Raw genomic sequence first — 11024 nt, forward strand, 5'->3', positions numbered from 1 at the left:
AGTGTCGACTCACTCTAACCAAGAAGGTGTCGACACCCTAAGGTTGTGTGTGAGTGGTGTAGCTACTACAATTAGTGTGTTTTTTTTTTAACAATAATTATATAGATTAATATCGACAACCCTTTTCAAAAAGTTCACATCAGACACACCTATTCTCCATACTAGACTAACATATCAAAGACTTAGTCTCATTTTCTAATTACATACTGGGTCCCATATTTCATCCTCCCATACAAAAGAAGAATTTTTCAATGAGAAGTGGTATCTCAAGTGCATACATGTAATAAGAAGCATATTATAGGTGTTCTCTTGGAGGACTTTTGTTCAAACTCCTCTTCTTTAATCCATATTTTCGTTGTTGTCCTCCTTCTCACAAGGTTTTCCACCAAGGCCATGAAGGTCTCTTCTACCTTTGGGATACCACCTTCTAGATCTTGGTCCAAATCTAAGAAACTTGGCTCTACACATCATCCCATGTATATGGGTGCCAATGATCAAACTCATTAGGCTATGCATTAACATTTCACCTAATCTCAAATACTCTACAGATGGCTGAATTTTTTTCCATTCATTCCAAAAATTCAACCAAATTCAGCCGGTTTCTTTTAAACCCCTCGAAAGGAGACGTAAGCCACGTGGACCGCTTCATCAGCAAGCTCCTGGGAACTTTGCGGCACGAAGCTTGGTGACGTGGCATCCAAACTTGCTTCAAAAAGGGCAAAGGTGTGCGGGAGTTCATATCATCATCTTCTTCTCTGCTGCATGTATGTGTATATGTAGTTGAAGTTGCATCTACACAACCAACAGCAGCGTTTTGATGTTTTGAGTAGCTCACAGCAGCTAGCCTTTCTTTGTCACAACTCCGGCCAAATTTTGCAAACCCCCGCGAGCCAAACATGGTAGCGAGAAAGCCTCGCGTTGTGATAGTAGGGGCAGGCATGGCTGGCCTGTCTGCTGCACATCAGCTGGAGCAAGTGGGAAGGTCCTGCTTTGATGTGATCCTGTTGGAAGGCAGCCACAGGATTGGGGGTAGGATAAGCACCTCTATATTTGGGGGGGACAGGGTAGAGCTGGGGGCTACGTGGATTCATGGGGTGGAGGGCAGCCCTGTGTATGAGATCGCCCATAAGGTGGGCGCTCTGACAGGGGACATGCCATGGGAGCGCCAGGATGGTTTCCCAGGAGAACCCATTGTGAGGGCAGAAGGGGGCGTTGCCGTGGACCCCTCCATTGTCAACCCAGTGGTGGATTTGTACAAGAAGATGATGGTGGAAATAAGGGCCATTAACGGAAAGCTAGATAAGCAAGGCGCCCATCACAGCATTGAGGCGCTAGAAAAAGAGCAGAAAAATTGCGCGCTAGAGAGCTTTGGGCCCGTACTTGAGCAAAGCATCGATGGGAAGCTAGCAAAAGCCCAAAGCATTGGGGCATTTGTAAGACAAGGCCTTAGCGCTTTCGTCGTGTCCCAGCAGACCAGTGCAGCAGAGGTAGAGAGGGTGATCGCAAAGCAGAAGAGAGTCGTTCATGATTGGGCTAGCCCTTGCCCTGCGTGGAGCTTCAAATCTCTGCAGGAGGCTGTGTTCTCAATGCACGAGTACATGGAGCGCATAGCCACCGCTGCCAATTCACTGTATGACCTTGACCTCAAGTCCGAGCAGGAATACAGAGAGTACCCTGGTGAGCATATCACCATTGCAAAAGGGTACATGAGCGTTCTCACTGAACTAGCTAACTGCCTGCCTCCTAAAACCATCCAACTTGGCAAGAAAGTGGAAAAATTCCTATGGAATTGCTTAGCTCATACACCTGTTCTGATACATTGTGATGATGGGAGTGTTTATGAAGCAGATCATGTGATCATCACAGTCTCATTGGGTGTGCTGAAGGCTGGCACTTCATGCTCCAGTGATGCCAAAGATGAGTGTTGCTGTCTATGGGATAACGCTCCTGAAGGAACGCCTGTGTGTAGATCCATCGAGGACCTGCATGCTGGGGCACCTAACAGAGGGGCGATGCAAACCTCTCTCTTTGAGCCCCCCCTTCCATCATGGAAGCTAGAGGCCATTTCTAGGCTTGGCTATGGGTTGGTGAACAAGATGTTTCTGTTGCTCAACCCTTCTTTTGCAGAATCAGAGCAGCTATCCTCTCACATACAGCTCCTGTACAACAAGGAGGGGAGCGTGTGCCCATGGTGGATGAGGAAGACCTTCTCTGTGGCACCCATCTACAAAGGATCCAACGTTGTGCTGTGCTGGTTTGCAGGAGATGAAGCATTGGAGATAGAAGGGCTCTCAGATGAAGCCCTTTTAGCAGGAGTGTGCAACACATTGGCCAAGTTTGGACTGGGCACATACACACACACCAGCACCAACAATAGAGCCAGGCAAGAAGGCACTAACAACAATTTGATAGAAGAATCTGACTCAGAGGAGAGTTTTAGTGATGATGGGGAATTAGGCTCTAATAATCACACGTTTGAGAGCATGTTCAGTGGAGTGTTAAGGAGTAATTGGGGGAGAAACCCCTTGTTTAATGGCTCCTATAGCTATGTTGCAACAGGAGCTAGTGGGGATGAGATTGAGGCATTAGCAGAGCCATTGCCCAAACTAGGAGGAATTAATGATGAAGATGATGTTAATCAACTGCCGGAGAAGCTACAGACGGGCATTTCTAATCAACACCCACTTCAATTGCTTTTTGCCGGAGAAGCTACCGATAGGCATTTTTACTCCACCACACATGGTGCCTATCGCAGTGGTTTACGTGAAGCCAATCGTTTGCTTCATCACTACGGGCTAATCAACATTGCAGATAATAAGTGACAAAATTAAGGGGTCTTCGATGATTAATCAAGAGGACTTTGATAAGGGTCTTTATAAATTTCCTTTTGCAGCCTTCATTTCGCTTTTGAAGGTTGAGAGGTTTGTTACGCGTTAATCAAGCCGCCTAATGTATTTATACCTTCTTCCCTTTGAATGGGGCACTTTGATGAATTTTGCATTTCTGGTAATATACTGATCTCAATGCTCTTCAAATGAATGGAGAATTATTCGTACAACCAATTTCAATTTCAGGTTGGATCTAGTCCCCTCAAACTGATATTAACTAAAACTGTTAAAAGCCGTTGCCAGGAGGTGACATTTCAAGATGCTAATGAGCAGTCTTCTCGTGTAAGCTGAGAGCTACTCCGTACTCTCTCTTTTTTTTTTTGATATTGCATAATTTTATCCTCCAACACACTCTTTATTGAATATTCTGAGAAGTATATATTTCCAACAATTTGGGTATTGATTAGCCTTATACGATTTATTGCATTGATATGTTCATCATTTATAAGACCAAATTCTGAAATAATCGAAGTAGCAAGCACAAGGAGACAAGTAAGTAGATCATTGTCACAATTTCTGACAAGTGACAAAAAGGATGACCTTCAAGCTCAACCAGTTTTTATTGAAAAAAAGGATGACCTTCAAGCTCAACCAGCTTTTATTGAAAAAAATGCAGTTTAATCAATTTTATAACTAAAATTTTAAAAATGGTAATGTTAGACTCAATGTTAGACAAGATTATAACCGGTTTGTCTCAATTTGAGCTGTGAAAATCACACTAAAGAATGGTTTTTTTCTGACATTGAAGTAGATCAAAAGGGCAATCAAAGTATCATCATGGGCAACTTTAATATGTCCATATTATCTTTGTGGAGTCTATCGCGTGAAAAACCGACTTGTATCCTTTCTGACTGTGGCTCTAGGGCCTCTATATTTTATCTTGAACCATTTGACATCAAATAAAAATACTTGAAGTTCTCTGAAGTTGACCTCAATGTTTCCCATGTAGATCAACAGTCACAAAATGAAAATCCCTTGCGCTAGCTCGGGAATTTTGCTGAAGGAAGCTATGACACCACAATCAAATCTATTTCTTCGCTTATCTTTTTGTTCCATAGGGAAGTACTGTCCTTTTGACCATAACAACAAGGATACCTTCTTGTAGTGTTAATGCCAAATTATTGTTTTATTGCTTACTTAACTCTTAAACAGTGCAAATAACAATTTTAATTGCTAAAAGAATGAAACAAAGCTCTTCTTTATCTCTTTTTTCACAACCTTATCCACATCTTATTCTCTTCCCTGCCAACCAAACAGCTTCAAACACCCATATTAAGGGGAAAGAGACTTGGAGTGCAAATAGAGTAGAAAAAGATCGGCGGCTCCCTAGCATCCCTCTCCTAGTGCAATGGACAATTTTTATCTTAACTTGTCATGGTGGGGAGCTTACCAGTGTTTAAGCTCGTACCTTTATAAACTCCAACATTAGCTAGTGGTAGCTAGCTACATTTTCTTGCCTCCTCCTGAAGGATGTCACCATGAGGTTGTCCACTCCTCTCTACTCTCACAACAAGCATCAAGGAAACAAATAGGGGCTAATCTTTGCCAATTGCCTTTTTTTTGGGTTTTTCTCCTAAAAAATTTGATTCGATATCTTAAAACATTCGCCTAAATTTTGGCCTTTAAAGAGTTTTAGAAAATATTCACCCAATTTTTGATATTTTAGGGCATGTCTTGAAAACGTTCATCCCATTTTCTATAATTTTATATTTATATTGGAGAAATAATTACCAACCCACCTGCACTTATATATTCATGGAGGCATCTTATTTTTTACCCTAACAAGCATCAAGAACACAAGCATAAGAACAAAAACATGCACCAAGAATGTAGCTCTCTCTCCTCTTAACTCTCTCTCTCTCTCTCTAACACCGTTGACATAAGAGAGCAAGGAGATAAGATTAGACTCAATTGCCACAAAGGGGGATTGTGTCTTGCATTATGAGAATGTTGTTATTTATACAAGTGGCCCTTATTCACACTTGCGTGTCCAAAACTTAATGAAAGATAAACTAGAAGCTTACAAGTTGTACATAATTTTATGGCATTGCCATCTATTCTCATAATTACAACGTTTATAGTACCATTTCATGACACTTTTAGTGTGCTATCTCCCTTATGAAATAAAGAGATGCTACGTTAATCCAAAATGAGGTTAACACCTACCGCATCTAGTAGGAAATCTATAAATGGCAGTGGGAAGGGATTTGTCAATGTAGCTACATTATTTGAACAGCTTTTTAATCTATATCAGACTCTTTTAATTTGCCATTTTTCTTGAGGAGAATTACGATTGGTGATAGCCAACAGGCTTTATCCCCACCACGGGTAAATAAACCTAACTTGCAATAATTTATCAAATTCTTTCTTAACGTGCTTTTGGTATAATTTGGATTCATACGATACCTTTAGTGATGGATAGGAACTGCATCCTCTTTTAGATTAATGTGACGTTGATAGAACTAGGGGTCAATGCATTTCATATCGATGTGGCTCCATGTGAAAACATCTACATAAGAATTAAGTTTCATATAGCTTGCCTTTAAGAGTGTCTTTCAAATTGGCACTTACCCATACTTTCCATGGATTGTCTTCATCCCCCAAGTTCATGTCATATTCCTTTACTCTATGGATTCTTTGCATTTATGCCTTGTGAATAGATTTTGCGGCTATAAAAGCTTTGAGGCCTTCCAGATCATTTGTCACCCTGCTCATGCTTCGACACTGCAACTATCCTTCTATGTTTGAAACTAGGCCCTCACTAACTTCTGGTTGCATCATGAGGAAAGAAGGACCATATCAAGTAATAATTTGGTCCACATCTAACTCAAAGAGAGACTTCATTCGGATTTTCATTTAATATCTTTTTTTCTTCAGCCTCCTCCACTCCCACTAGGCAATTCAAACTTTCAGCAAAAAGCGGTCTACTAGATTTAGTAACTTTTTATTCGGAGACCATAATTGTAATCTCGATCTTTTTCTTGCCTTTTCACAAACATAATCTAGTTAGTAGCCCAATTATGCTTTATCTTTCCTTATCGTAGCCATAGCCATCCCAGAAGCATCAGATATGCTTCAGATTTCCTCAATCTGCATCACCACAAATACTATGGACTAATCACATCCCGTAATCTGCATCACCACAAATACTATGGACTAATCACATCCCGTAATCTGGATCTATACTCCACGGATCACAGCCCTAAGGGCTTGATATGCCTTTGATATGCCATCCTAACTGAGGAAGGAGTAAGTTCTAACTCCATGAGCCACAACTCCTTGTGCACAGTGTCTGAGTGAATTGACTGCATCTGCTGCTCCATGTTCTCAAGCATCTGTCTGGACATCTCGACCCTAATCAATGGGTTGGACCAAGTTAATGGAGTTAAGCAATCTTGTCCATACAGAGCTTTGAAAGGGCTTACCCTAATAGTTCGGTGATAAGAAGCATTGTAGGCGAATTCGACTAGGTTCAGATAGCTGAGCCACTTCTTGGGTTCCCTGCCGCCACAGCATGACCGAAGTATATCTTCGATTACTTGGTTCACCCTTTCTGTTAGACCATCGGTCTCAAGGTGGTAAGCTGTGCTGAGATCCAAGAAAGTTTCTACTGCTTCAAAAAATGCAGTCTAGAATCTTGACGTGAATTTGGGATCTCGATCACTTACTATTCTTCTGGGTAGGCCATGCAATCTGAAGATTTCCTTGAGGAACACTCTGGCCACATCCATTACAATGAAGGTTTCTTTTACTGGAATCAGATGGGCAACTTTGGTTAGTCTATCAACTACCACGAAGATGGATTTGTAACCTGATTATAGTGAAGGTAATCCAGTAAAATCCATACTGATGCATTCCCACTTCATCTGGGGGATGTCTAATGGATGTAACTACCCAGGCATTTTTACTCTCTCGGCCTTAACTTTCTGACAGGTCAGACATTGACGGACATGATCACGCACATCCTTTTTTGGACCAGGCCAAAAGAAGCTTTTCTTCACAGGCATGTAGGTTTTGATGAAACCTGGATGTCCTGCAATAAGGCTCTCATGGACTTCATTTAGAATTTGACCCTTAGTTCCCTCATCATTGTTGGGAATGCATAGCCTATGATATTCCATCATCGAGGCTGTACCCTTGAACTCGGTCCTGTGGAGTTTTTCTTTCCTGCATAAGTAGGGTAGCAATAGGGCCAAAGAATCTATCCTGCATGATCTTCTCTCTTGCTTCAATAATCAAAGGATTTGACACTACAGTAATTGCAAGCAAGGAGGCTTTTCTGCTGAGGGCATCTGCTACCACATTTTCTTTGCTTGGGCGCGGTACTTGATTTCAAAATCAAATTCCTGCAGGTTCTACATCTACCTTCTTTGGCGCATGTTGAGATCCTTTTCTGAGTGAAGATCCACTTTAAGCTCTGATGATCTGTCATCATCAAAGTGAATCTTTGACCCAGGTAATGTCTCCACAACTTCAGGGCATATACTACTAAAAGTAGTTCCAGGTCGTGGTGGAGAACATAATTCCTCTCATGCGTTCTGAGTTTTTGGGATTCGTAGGCCACATTGCATGACCTTCCTGCATGAGTGCACCTCCCAGGGCAAAACCACTGGCATCAGTTTACTACCTCAAAGGGTAGAGAGAAATCTGGCAGCTTCAGAATGGGATTGGTTACCAAGGCGGTCTTCAGCTTATCAAAAGCACTCTGGCACCTGGAAGACCATTGAAACGGAATATTCTTCTTGAGAAGATTTGTCAAGGGGAAGCTATGAGAGCATACTTTGGTATAAAAATTCTATACCAACTAGTCAATCCCAAGAATCCTCTGACTTCTTTCACTGTCTTGGGTTCATGCCAATCTATGAGACTGCTTGGACTTTTGCCGAATCTAGAGAAATTCTATCTTTTGATACTAGAAAGCCCAAGTATTCAACATGGTATTTTGATACCATGTCAGAAAAGTTCTTGAGTTGGTGCTTCCTTAGAACGTCAAGAACTTTTCTGACATGAGCTTCATGGTCAGCTGCATTCTTTGAGTAAATCAGAATATCATCAAAGCAAACAAGAACAAAATCATCCAAGTATTCTCTGAGAATGTCCTGCATTAAGCGATTGAATGTAGCTGGGGCATTTGTCAATCCAAATGGTATGACAGTGAATTCATAATGCCCATACAGACTATTGATGGCTGTCTTCGTTACTCATTAATCCTGATCTAATAATATCCTGATTTGAGACCTATCTTTGTGAAGATCTGGGCTCCACTTAGCTTGTCCAGAAGCTCATCAGTTCTGGGGATAGGATACTTATTCTTAACTGTCAGCTGATTGCGACCGCTGTAGTCCACACAGAGTCTTAGCGTTCTATCTTTCTTTTTCTGAAAGAGAACTGGCGCACCCCAAGGTGAAACACTGGGTCTTACAAACCCTTGTTCTAATAGTTGTCTAAGCTGTTTCTTGAGTTTGATGGCTTCAGGAACTGGCATTTTGTACGTGCAAGCGCAGGGCTACTGGCTGAGCTCCGGGGGTCAAATCTATCACATGATCTACTTCTCGAATTGGAGGCATCTCTATTAATTCTGCTGGGAAATTAATCTCTTAACCATTCAGGTTCTTTAGCTTTTAACTTTGAGTCTACTAGATTCATTTTGACAACATAAATGAGCTGCTTCTTTCTAAGTCCTTTTAGTAACTTAGAAGCTTTTACTAACTACAAACTTGGGGATCCTGAAATTCCGGTTCCTTGAACTTTGTTTCCGTGAAGGTCACAGAAGGAAATGGTTCCATTATGACCTTGAATGTCAGCTTGATTTTTATGGAGCCAATCCATTCCAAGGATCCCATGATCAAAAACTCCCAAAGGTATAACTCTGAACTGGCAGTCAGTTAAATTCCCATCTTGATTGAACTGAATATGATCTGTCTCAAGGTGAGTGAAAAGAATCTTCCCACTTGCCAATTCAACTTGCATAGGTTTCCTTGATTTCTGATCTAAGACTAACTTACGCAAGCATCCAGGGGAAATGAAAGAATGAGTACTACCTGAATCAATCAAAAGCTTAAAAGGCTTACCCTGATACTCAGCTGGAGTATGAATGACGGAGAATTGGCGATTTGGCCCTTGGTTTTCAATTGTAGCATAAATCTGTCCTCTTTCCTCTTCCACTACTTCTGCAATTGTGACTGCTCCGGCTGCTGCTGCAGTCTGAGGTAGAACTCTTTCTCTTTGGTTGCCCCAGTTCTGGTTGTTGGGAAGGAGTTCTGAGGCTACTCTGGATAGAGGCAGATGGCTGAGCTGGAGTTCTCCTGGGATTTCCCTGATTTGGGCGAGATGGACCCTGATTTGACTGATAGGAAGGGGCTGGTCTCTGCACTCTCGGTCTTTGACTTCCCTGTCCCCTTTGACATGGCAGGAGTCGGGCAGTCTTTCAGTTGGTGACCAAAACCCTGGCATCCAAAACACCGGTTCTCACTTCTGAGCTCATCCCTCTGAATCCTTAAAATAGGTGGGGCTCCTAAGAAAGTGTTATGTGGGAAGGGTCTTCCTTCACTTCTGAATTTTCCAGTATCCTGATTCTGATTTGGGCCTTGCTGCCTCTTTAGGGGAGGAAAGTTTGAAGTACTTCCCAAGGTTTGGAATCTTTTAAAGTTAGAGGGCGCAGGCTTTGGCGGGACTTTAACAACAAAGGCTTTAGCAAAGTCCTTTGCCATTCTTACTGCTTCAGCCATTGAGACAGGTTTGGCATTCTTCACTAAGGTGTCTAATGGCTCGTTCATTCCTCGAATGAACCTGGCCATCAGCTGCTCTTCATCCAATTGTGGAGAATATTTGAGGAGAAGGGCAAAAGCTTGATGGTACTCTTCAATTGTCCGGCTATATTGCTTTAGTTCCAAGAACTCATTCATCTTAGTTTCAAGGAAGCCCGGAGGACAAAACCTCTTTCTGAGGTAAGCTTTAAGATCGGCGGTCCAGGTCTGGGTATTCCGGTCGAGATGGTTAGTCTTGCAGTGATTCCTCCAAGTGATCGTGGCCGTTTCCACAATCTTTAACCTGGTGAGAGCCATCTTGCTTCTCTCATTGTAGCCAGTTACATCATTATAGCCAGTTACATCATTATAGCCAGTTACATCAAAGTATTCCTCCATTGCTTCAATCCACTTTTCCACTACTTCACCTAACTGCTCCCCTTGCACCAAGTTGGGATCTATGCAAGGCTTTTTGAACATCCGGATTGAACATCCGGATCTAACTCTTCGTCATCGGTTAGAGGATCCAGTTGCCTTAGACGGGCCACACGCCTCATGACTCTGACAAAACGAGATTTTTGTCAACTTAACTTTGACAAAACAGATTTATGATTATTTAATTTTTGCGATTCATTCTTTAAACAGATAATTATTTCATCATACATCATGAAACAAGATTTACTTTGATAATTTTACTAACCATATTCACAATCATGAAAACAATTTGGAATGTTTTTGCAAAACATCATTTATTATCAAAAGTTTTCGATATACACATAGAGCATCACGGCTCCCAAAATCACTGCCTCAATCATATTCGCATAAAGAAGCGAAACTGCGAAGGAGACATACCATGGTACACACGATTCATTACAGAAAGAGGTGCTGTAATTCTATCTCTAGAGGGATAAAGCAGCTAAGAAGCCTAAAAACGCGGCATGAAGTTCTGAAGTTCCTGGGTGAATGATCAAAGAGTTGTACATGATGCTGAACAAGCCCTAGCCTTATCAGAATCATGGCTAAGGAAATATTTTGCCTGAGCCTCTGACACTAACTGGTACTAACATTAATACATCATCCTCCACAGAACCACATATACCGACGTCGCTCAAGAGGATCAGGAAAGTAAAGACTCTCAAAATGACACGCGAGTCTCACTCTGCTCACTCGGGTCGTAGTAGAGTTGATGAGGTGCTCACATGCAAAGGCTATCATATCCTGACTTTGGGAGAGTTCGGGAATTCCAGATAGATTCGGGTGTATCCATCTATAAATTCCAATTCAATTTACGAGTTTTCAATTTTTGAAGTTCCTTCAACATAATATTAACAAGCAAAAATATTATTTCCCAGATTTACTTTAAAATTTTTAAGCAATTTTCGCTGCTGTT

General features: G+C 41.7%; 1 pseudogene; it reads left to right on the forward strand.

Annotated features, from left to right (window-relative positions):
• The first annotated feature begins 773 nt into the window (after positions 1–773).
• Positions 774–3003, forward strand: LOC147639668 (putative polyamine oxidase 5 pseudogene; annotated as a pseudogene).
• Positions 3004–11024: the final 8021 nt, after the last annotated feature.

The sequence above is a fragment of the Cibotium barometz genome, chromosome 3 (genome assembly GCF_041138505.1).
Source record: "Cibotium barometz isolate CiBa-2024 chromosome 3, ASM4113850v1, whole genome shotgun sequence".
Lineage (NCBI taxonomy): Eukaryota > Viridiplantae > Streptophyta > Polypodiopsida > Cyatheales > Cibotiaceae > Cibotium > Cibotium barometz.